The sequence below is a fragment of the Chiloscyllium punctatum genome, chromosome 34 (assembly GCF_047496795.1).
Source record: "Chiloscyllium punctatum isolate Juve2018m chromosome 34, sChiPun1.3, whole genome shotgun sequence".
Lineage (NCBI taxonomy): Eukaryota > Metazoa > Chordata > Chondrichthyes > Orectolobiformes > Hemiscylliidae > Chiloscyllium > Chiloscyllium punctatum.
The window spans coordinates 7,237,827-7,248,393 of record NC_092772.1 but is presented as its reverse complement, the minus strand read 5'-3'; the positions used below and the strand labels follow the sequence as shown (position 1 = coordinate 7,248,393).

Here is a 10,567-nt window from a genome sequence, read left to right as displayed (position 1 = left end):
ATTACAGAGAAAACATTTGGCGTCAGATCATGAAGTAGAGTCAGTCTGAATGTAAATTCTGGCTATTACTTGCCAGGTACACAAGCAGCAGAACAGTTTTAGACCACCGAACAGTATTTCATTGCCCACCACTGCAATAAGCAGAAATTCAATGGAATTTTTAATAAAGGCACTGTGAAAATTTAGTGAAACGTCAATATTCGCATAATCTGGAACAATCACACTGACAAGAGTGATATTGGAAGGGGAGTACAGAGAATTTTATTTCAGTGTTTCTTTGATTAACACATTGTGCAACTGGCTAGGGACATAACTGTCTCAGAGAGACTGTTGCGTGATGACACTTCGTGAATGAGTAATGTCACTTGGAGAGATCCTCTGGGAAATTGTGATAAAGTGCAGTTTAAAGAAATATTAAGTTTTAAATTGAATCACAGAAAGGACAAACTACAACTAGAAACAAAAATAGATAATGACATGAGTTTGAGAGGAGAAATGACCAAAGTAAACAGGCTGAACAGACTGAAACATGCGTCTGTAAATGAACAGTGGAAAACATTTGAAGGAACAGTGTAAAACATTCAAAAGGTCATTCCACTGAAACAGACCAAACCACAGCAAGAAATCCCCACCGGTCCCTCACTCAGGATAAAATGGATCATATTAGATTAACAAGCTGAGAATATCGCCACAAAGTACTTAAAATCCTGAAATGAGAGAGTGTTTTAGGAGTAAGTTTTGAAGGGATTGTAAAGGGTCTGGTAGCAGAGGAAGAGCAGTGGGATGGGAATCATTGTCAGGGTTTAATGACACAATAGGAACAGGGAGAGGTGAAGGTGCTTGAGGTGGTGAGAGGGTTACAGAGAGTGGTCAGGACCTGAATGGTGTTACAAAGCCAGTAGGGATTGCTGCAGCTGTGAGGTGTGTCCGAGGTGAGGAGGGACACTTTTTTTTAATTTATTCTTTCATGGGATGTGGGTGTCACTGCCGAGACCAGCATTCTTTGACCCCATTCTAATTACTCAGAGATTGTTGGGGCCCTGGTGGATATATTTAATACTTTGCTGGCTACAGGTGAAGTGCTGAATGACTGGAGGATCGCTAATGTGGTTCCTTTGTTCAAGAAGGGCAGCAGGGGTAGGCCAGGTAATTACAGAGCAGATAGTCTGACAGCAGGGGGGAGGGAAATCATTGGAAACAACTGTGAGGATGAATCAACACTTGCAAAGGTAAGGATCAACTCGGTTTAGTCATCACGAATTTGGCAGAGGGAGATACTGTCTGAGGAATTCAGTTCAGTTTTATTGAAATGGTGCTTAAGTATGTTGATGAAGGCAGTGCAGATGATGTGGTTTATACGGACTTTACTAAGTCTTTAAACAAGATCCAAAAGGACTGGGTTCCAAGGCAAGTTGGCAAAGTGGATGCAAAATTGGTGGATAGAATACTTTCACCACCGGGTGTACCACAGGGAACTGTGCAGGAACCATTGCTGGTTATTCTGTGAAATAGTAACTTTGAAGTGAAAGCAGAATGTATCAAGAGTAGGTTTGCAGATGACATGAAAGGTGAGGGTGTTGTTCACAGTGAGGAGGATGGTCTCTGTCTGCAGTCCGATGTCGATCGAATGATAATCTAAGCAGAGATTAGTTCTGATTGAAGTGAGGTAATACTCTGTGGGAGGTACGATAAGCGAAGGACAGACATAATGAACGGTAGGTCCTTGCGGAGTACTGAGGAATATAGGGAACTTGATGGACAAGTTCATAGATCCCTGAAAGTGTCAGCACAGGGAGACAGGGTGGGAAAGGCATCTCAACTGGGAACATGATGGGGACCCATATCCTGGTGGGGTGAGTTGCTAGAGTTGCTTGAGAGGATATAACGTAGTCTGGCAGGGTGTTGGACCTTAAACAGTCGTAAGGCCAGAAAGAAGATTGAGGCTGGCACACAAGTTAAAGAGAGCGATTTCAAAAGACAAGGCAGTCAAGAACATAGCAGGGAATGGGGGGAAACTGGTTATTAAACTACATGTATTTCAATGCGAGAGGCCTGACAGCTAAGGAAGATGAACTCAGGGCATGGACTGGAACATCAGACTGGGAGAGAATAGTTATCACAGATACACAGCTGCGGGAGGGTCAGGACTGGCAACTCATTGTTTCAAGGTAGAGGGACTGCAGGAAGCATCGAAGGGGAGGCAAGAGAGGTTGTGTGGTGGTGGGTTTTGATTGCATGAATCATCAAAGCAGTACTTAGAGAGGACATTCCTGTGGGATCGCCCAGAGAAGCTATGTTAGTCGAACTGAGAAATAAGAATGGGTCATCACTCTGACACGACCGTACTGCTGACACCTAATAATCAGTGGGAGACTGAGGAACAAATATAAGAAACTGAGGAGCTCAAAAATGGTCTGAGGAGAGCCAGGAGGGCGCACGAGAAAGGTTTGGCAGAACGTATTAGAGAGAACACAAAGACATTTTACACTTATGTGAGGAATAAGAGAATGGTCAAAGAAAGAGTTGGGCCGATCAGCGATAGCATAGGGAATTTGTGTGTGGAGTCTGAGAAGGTAGGGGAAGCTCTAAATGAGTTTTTTGCTTCTGTCTTTTCGAAAAAAAAACCCAACTTTGTAGTGAATGAAACCTTTGAAGAACAGGTGTGCATGCTGGAATGGATAGAGATAAAGGAAGCTGATGTGCTGAAGATTTTGTCAAACATTAAGATTGACAAGTCGCCAGGACCGGGTCAGATTTGTCCTCGGCTGCTTTGGGAAACGAGAAATGCAATTGCTTCCCCACTTGCGAAGATCTTTGCATCCTCGCTCTCCACTGAGGTCGTACCTGAGGACTGGAGAGAGGCAAATGTAATTCCTCTCTTCAAGAAAGGAAATAAGGAAATCTCAGGCAATTACAGACCAGTAAGTCTCATGTCTGTCGTCTGCAACGTGTAAGAAAGAATTCTGAGTGATAGGATTTAAGACCATCTGGAAGAGCATGGCTTGATTAAATGCAGTCAACACGGCTTTGTGAGGGGTAGGTCATGCCTCACAAACCTTATCGAGCTCTTTGGGGATGTGACTAGAAACGTTGATGAGGGTCGAGGTGTGGATGTGGTGTATCTGGACTTCAGTCAGGCGTTTGATAATGTTCCCCATGGTAGGCTCATTCAGAAGGTCAGGAGGAATGGGATTCAGGGGAACATAGCTGTCTGGATACAGAATTGGCTGGTCAACAGAAGACAGCGAGTGGTAGTAGAAGGAATATATTCTGCCTGGAAGTCTGTGTGAGTGGTGTTCCACAGGGATCTGTCCTTGTCCTCTACTGTTTGTAATTTTTATTGATGACTTGGATGAGGGGATTGAAGGATGGGTCAGCAAGTTTGCAGACGACACAAAGGTTGGAGGTGCCTTTGACAGTATAGAGGGCTGTTGTAGGCTGCAGCGGGACATTGACAGGATGCAGAGATGGGCTGAGAGGTGACAGGTGGAGTTCAACCAGGATAAATGCGAGGTGATGCATTTTGGAAGGTCGAATTTGAAAGCTGAGTACAGGATTAAGGATAGGATTCTTGGTCTTGTGGAGGAATAGAGGGATCTTGGTGTGCAGGTACATAGATTCCTTAAAATGGCCACCCAAGTGGACAGGGTTGTTAAGAAAGCATATGGTGTTTTGGCTTTCATTAACAGGGGTATTGAGTTTAAGAGTCATGAGATCTTGTTGCAGCTCTATAAAACTTTGGTTAGACCGCACTTGGAATATTGTGTCCAATTCTGGTCACCCTATTATAGGAACGATGTGGATGCTTTGGAGAGGGTTCAGAGGAGGTTTACCAGGATGCTGCTTGGACTGGAGGGCTTATCTTATGTGGAGAGGTTGACTGAGCTCGGACATTTTTCATTGGAGAAAAGGAGGAGAAGAGGGGACCTAATTCAGGTATACAAGATAATGGAAGGCATAGATAGAGTCGATAGCCAGAGACTATTTCCCAGGGCAGAAATAACTAAAACGTGGGGTGATAGTTCTAAGCTGATTGGGGGAAAGTACAGAGGGGATGTCAGAGGCGGGTTCTTTACACAGAGAGTTGTGAGAGCATGGAATGAGTTGCCAGCAGCAATTGTGGAGGCAGGGTCATTGGAGACATTTAAGAGACTCGTCGACATGCATATGGTCACAGAAATTTGAGGGTGCATACATGAGGATCAGTGGTCGGCACAACATCGTGGGCTGAAGGGGCTGTTCTGTGCTGTACTGTTCTATGTTCTATGTTCTATGTTCTATTACCTCTTCCAGATTTCACTCCTGGTTGTCTGTGTGACATCCTGAAGACTATACACATCTATGACCTCCTCTAGATTTCATTCCTGCTTGTCTCAGTAACATACTGCAGACCATAAACAATTATTACCTCTTCCAGATTTCACTCCTGCTTGCCACTGTAACATTCTCCAGACCATTAAAAAGTATTACCACTTCTATTTTTCACTCCTGCTTGAAACTGCAACGTCCTGTAGACCATAAACAACTAGTACCTCTTCGATATTTTACTCCTGGTTGTCTGTGTGACATCCTGAAGACCATACACATCTATTACCTCTTCCAGATTTCACTCCTGCTTGCCCATGGAATATCCGGCAGACTATAAACAACTATTACCTTTTCTAGATTTCATACCTGCTTGTCTCTGCAACATTCTCCAGTTCATGAAAAGACTTAACATTTCAATTTTTCACTCCTGCTTGTCTCTGTAAAATCCTGCAGTCCATAAACAAGTATTATGTCTTCCAGATTTTACTCCTGCTTATCTCTGTACAATCTGGCAGTTTATAAACAAATATTAGCTCTTCCAGATTTCACTTCTGGTTGTCTGTGTAACATCCTGAAGACTATACACATCTATGACCTCCTCTAGATTTCATTCCTGCTTGTCCCTGTAGCTGACCGCATAATATAAACATGTATTACCTCTTCCAGATTTCATTCCTGCTTGCCTCTGTAACATTCTCCAGACCATAAAAAAGTGTTACTGCTTTTATTTTTCATTCCGTCTTGTCTCTGTAACATCCGGCAGCTTATGAACAAATATTAGCTCTTCCACGTTTCATTCCTGCTTCTCTCTGTAACATTCTGCAGCCTGCAAACAAACGTTACCTCTTCCAGACTTCACTCCTGCTTGTCTCTGCAACATTCTGCAGACCACAAACAAACGAAGCTGTATCAGAACACTATTCCAACGAGCCACCACACACTGCAGCACAGATGAACTTCGGAAAACAGAGGAGAACCACCAATACAACATATTCAAGAAGAACGGATACTCAAAAAATACAGTGCGCAGATTCCTCAAGAACAAGCTACAACAAGCAGACCAAACACAGCCAGAAACCCTAATCATCTAACCATATATCAAAGAAGTTTCAGAAATGACAGCCAGACTACTAACACCCCTCGAAATCCAAGTAGCACACAAACCCACCAAAACAGTCTCAAACAAAAACTAACAACCTTAAAAGACCCAGTACAACCCATGGAAAAAACCAAGGTCGTCTACAAAATTCCATGCAAGGACTGCCACAAACAGTACGTAGGACAAACAGGAAAAAGTTAGCCACCAGGATACACAAACACCAGCTAGCCACAAAAAGACACGACCTTCTCTCCCTCGGAGCCCTACACACGGATTAAAAATACCACCATTTCGACTGGGACAACACATCTATCCTGGGACAGGCTAAGCAAAGACACGCCAGAGAATTCCTAGAGGCTTGGCACTCCAACCACAATGCCATAAACAAACACATAGATCTAGATGCCATCTATCAACCCCTCAGAAAATGAACAGGAAATGACATCACCACAAACCCCAGGAACCCCACGGAGGAGAAAGATATCAATAGAAAGCAGGAGACAACCGCTTCGCTTCACTTGGAGGTAGCCACTGATGATGTTACCTATCCAGGTAATGAAACGTCTGGATATCATACCTACAGCTCAGCGAGCAAACCTACACCCTACATTTTAAGTCATTTTTCACGTTTATGTTGCATGAATCTGCGGTTAATGATCCACAGTTTAGTTTCACTCCCTATAGGTAACATGCTGATTTCTCCAGTTGTTCATAGTTCAACGTGATACATCCAGTGTGTGCATAACGAGAGGGAGCTTGCTTCCCACATCTTGTGTTTATCTGTGCCTTATGTCCAGCCTTCATCAATGGTGAGAGCAAGGGGCGAGGGCGAGACCAATGTGTAAGTCTCTCCGTGCCCATGCACGGCACCCACATCAGCAATTCTCCACTGTGCGTTTACAGCTAGTTCTCAGTGCCCCTAAACCCACACCCTGCCCCTTTGAAATATCTCCATTATTTTGTGCTGTATCGCTGTGCTCTTCTCACCAGGATGAATTACTTCTACTCAACCTCCTCCAGATTTCATCTGACAAAACATTCATTAAGAATCCCTTTGCATAAACATGCACTTCGCAGCTCTCGGTATTTGATTTTCCTGGATGTCTTTCATACGAAAAAATGTTCACAGCAACTTGACTTGCAAAACAGAATGGCGTTCCTTTTCATTATCCCAATGCAACCGACATTGCAATGTAGTTTAGTCATCAGGCTCAAACTATTCTTTGAGATTTTTGTCATAGTGTCAATGCATATAAAATAACTAATGGAACCGCAGTTTCAATGTGACAGCTGTGATCATCTGAAAACCGCACCATTGAAAGGCGTCGATGATAGCAACGAGTGGGATTCGAACCCACGCGTGCAGAGCACAATAGATTAGCAATCCATCGCCTTAACCTCTCGGCCACCTCGTCACTGTCGCAGGGGTGGCTATATCCTTATGAATAATTGAATTTCGTAAATCATGCAGAGCAGCAGATATTTCTCGCTGGTGTTGGTGAAATGAGAAATAACACAGTACGGTTCCAAGACTATGGTCTGACCCCTGGGTTGTGGGGCAAGTGCACTCCCACTGTCACACTATGCACATAATGATCTGAACAAATATGAGGAAATGAATATGTAACAAGTTCTGTTGAATTCTGTGAAGATTTGAGGTCAACGGAATGAAGAACCCGAGACAGCAGGAGGTGTTCTTTCAATAAAGAGTTGAATAGAGCTCTTAAGGATAGTGGAATCAAGGGTTATGGGGATAAGGCAGGAACAGGATACAGATTGAGGATGTTCAGCCATGATCATAATGAATGGTGGTGCTGGCTCGAAGGGCAGAATGGCCTACTCCTGCACCTGCTGTCTATTGTCTATTAAATTGCCTGTGAGGAATTGTTTTCCAGACTGGAGGAGAGTGCATAGTGCTCAATGTCATTATTCAGAATACCTAACTTCCGCTCAGATGTTATTGCCATGCACTTGTGTACAGACAGACAATTTCAAAATCCAAAATAAGGCTAAACTGACAATTGAACTCAACAATGCAAAAACTTTGATCTGTATCATATTCCTGGGCCGTGCGACACCAAGTCACTGTATGATCACAGCAACACAGTGAGCAAGTGTCAGAAGGAAAATGAGTGCAGTGCCAGTGCGCATGCTGGGAGCAGCACGTGACACACGGGGAAGTGCATTTCCCACAACAGGAACACTTCCCAAACAGCGGACTGCGTTGGAAGAATTCAGAGGGGGTTTACACTTTGAAGTTTGATGCCAGAGACACAATGGAGACCTGTCATTGAGTTTGTTCAAGATGAAGATTTTAAGATTTCTACAGATGCAAAACAAAATAAAAAGCTCATGGGTTAGTGAAGGCAAAAGATGAAATTGTACATTTCATCAATCTTCCCATCTTTACAATGAGTACCTCACCACTTTCCGCACTCCGAGACAGAGCCACTGGTGAAGATGATCATATATTCCCCGTTACTAGCCATGGAATCAGAGAAAGTCGATTTCCCAAACGTTAAGGTAAAACCAGGATGAGGAGGTAAGCTTTAATGTGTTGCTCCTGTGCTGAAGGTGACCTTTGCACGGTGTCTCTGTTTCAGTACAGTGGGCTGTGCTGTGCCGAAGTTTTAACTTTGAGCCTCACATGGAGCAACTTCAATTTACCGTCGTGTTGAGGGGTACGGACAGAAGGTGATATTGAGCAAAGCCAAGTTTATGGGAAAATACCCGTGTTTGTGGATTGAGAAACGACCTTTTCTGGATAATGACTCCTTGATCAACAAACATACTGCAAGTATCTAAAACGTGAAGAGACATGTGTGGAGAGAGAGCCGAAGGTGATTTTTCAGCAGATGGATAACGTTTCCCATGTGCACTGCGTTAAATCCCGGGAAAATAGATGTTGAACTGGTTGCATGTTACACAGTTTGTTGCAAACCCACAAAGGTTATTGCAATAATAAAAAAAGAAATCACATACGACCGTTTGAATATTGTATTGAACTGAATTTTGGTCTGAGCATATTTTATCTTAAATGGCGTGCTGCAGAGAAGTACAGACGGTTAACAATACAAAAGGACAGAGTCTTCTTGGTGGATTTCTTGGGTGGAGTTAAGAATGTACGAAATGTACATAACATCATGTGAATGTTTTCAAATCTTTAAAGTAGGTGTTGCCTCTCCAAGTGACGATTCAATTCCTACTCATTAGGATATAACTTCTGTCTGCAGTTATATTACGACATCAGCTCCATTTACCGAGTTTCACCTTGAATAATGCGCCACACCTTACCAATCCATGAACTTGTTATACTCAGTCTTATTCAGTTGTTCGTGGTCATGAAATATCTTTGTGTCTGAAGTCAACAAATTCGAAATTGTTACGCAATCACACTGACTTTCACTCAAAAGCAAATTCTCTCCTTGTACGTTTGTTCGTGTATCTTTTAAAACACTCTGAAGTCAGCTTCGACATTTTATTTCTGGAAAGTCGTTCACGATTTAAATAACTCTACTGAGTGGAAGAAACTCTCATCCAAACTTTTCTTTATCATTCACTAATGGTTTTCAAGCTCTAACGAAAGTTATTGATTCACTGGAAAGAGGGAATTTCCCCAAATTACTCATTCAAACCTCGCGTTATGTGAAAGTCTCATTTGTTTACATCAAACTTACGTGTTTCTGCTCCAGCATTTCCAAATCTCGTGAATAAACTCCTTCATTCTTTCTATCACCCCGATGAAACCGGTTGTATCTTTTCTGATATTTTTATGTCTCAGTAAACAACGTCACTTGGCTTTCTAATAACTTGCTATCCAGGAAACAGCGTCTGTGCCCTTTCTAACTTCTTCACATGTTTTTGGTGGAGAATGACGACAAGGATTCAACACCATGTTCCCACTGAGTGTGACCAGATGATTTTACAGTTACACTATGAACTCTTTGCTTTTTAAATATGACTCCTCTATTTATAAACTCCAATAAGGTAAGTTATTATCTATCTAGTTCATGAACATCGTCTCCATGGAGACGAAAATTTCTCTCACTTCCTTTATTCTTCCACAGAATGTCTGAAAGGTTTGTAAGGTCAACATCTCCATATCCCCGTGTCCTGAGTCAGTGTAAGCTATTTCTAAAGGCGACTGAAGTTCAAATACTTCATCGTGAATCTGCCGTCATTCCAGTGCAGACTGGTTCTGGACAGTAAATGCCATCACCAAAGGCCACTGTGGATCTGAAATCAACAGTTTTCACATAGTAATGGTCGTAGCTATTGTGTATCGTAATTCTGTGTACTTGTTCAATTTGTTCATCATTTCATGGGTCCCTGTATGAATTCTACTGAATGATTAATTTGTGAATGGAGACATTCCCTTCACCACTCATTCAAAACTCCATGGAACATTGAAAGATTTTACTCATACGCTTCCAGAGGACAGTCCTGCCATTACTGGAATGAATCAGTGAACATTCCCCACGTATCCTGGAAGGCAAGAATTTCCTTTCCCATTTTAGGAGATCATAACAGCACTGAATCCCATGTGTGCGTTCATTAAAACCAAAACAGTTGCAGCAAGACTTTAAAACTAAGATTTTGCAATTTGCTTGCATTGGTTGTCCCAAACATTACATTCCATATTATGGTATGTCTGTGGATGAAAGCACTTTCTGAATCTTGAGCAATAATATTTCAGTTTTGTCAAAACATTATCATTCGCTGTTCTCTCTTTCCCTTTCAGTTTCCCGTTTTATATCCCGTATTTTATCAGTTTATCTAAAGTTTTCAAAAATTTCAATCAATCTCGCTCCTGATTACCAATCCGAGAGAATGCCACAATTTTGTCAATTTAAATGCAGTGCAGCTGTAGGGCGCGGTGACCAAGTGGAAAGGCATTGGTCACGTGAACCAAATAAAAGGAGCCGGCTGGTGGAATCTGGCCATTCCATCACAGTCATATTTAAAACATTTAACGTAATCTTGAGTCGAAGCATATTGGCAGAAAATAAGAAAACAAAAATGAAAACATTGCTGATGTTGAAAATCAAACAAAAACAGACGTTTCTGGAATATTTCAGGACGTCTGGCAGCATTTGTGGAGACACGGACCCAATGGATGTGAAACGTTAACTGTGATTCATCTGGACAGATGCTGCCAGC

General features: G+C 42.4%; 1 non-coding gene across 1 annotated transcript; it reads right to left on the bottom strand.

Moving 5' to 3' along the window:
- Nucleotides 1-6,740: 6,740 nt before the first annotated feature.
- Nucleotides 6,741-6,824, bottom strand: trnas-gcu (transfer RNA serine (anticodon GCU)). The gene has a single exon. It is a non-coding gene; the product is annotated as a tRNA-Ser (tRNA).
- Nucleotides 6,825-10,567: the final 3,743 nt, after the last annotated feature.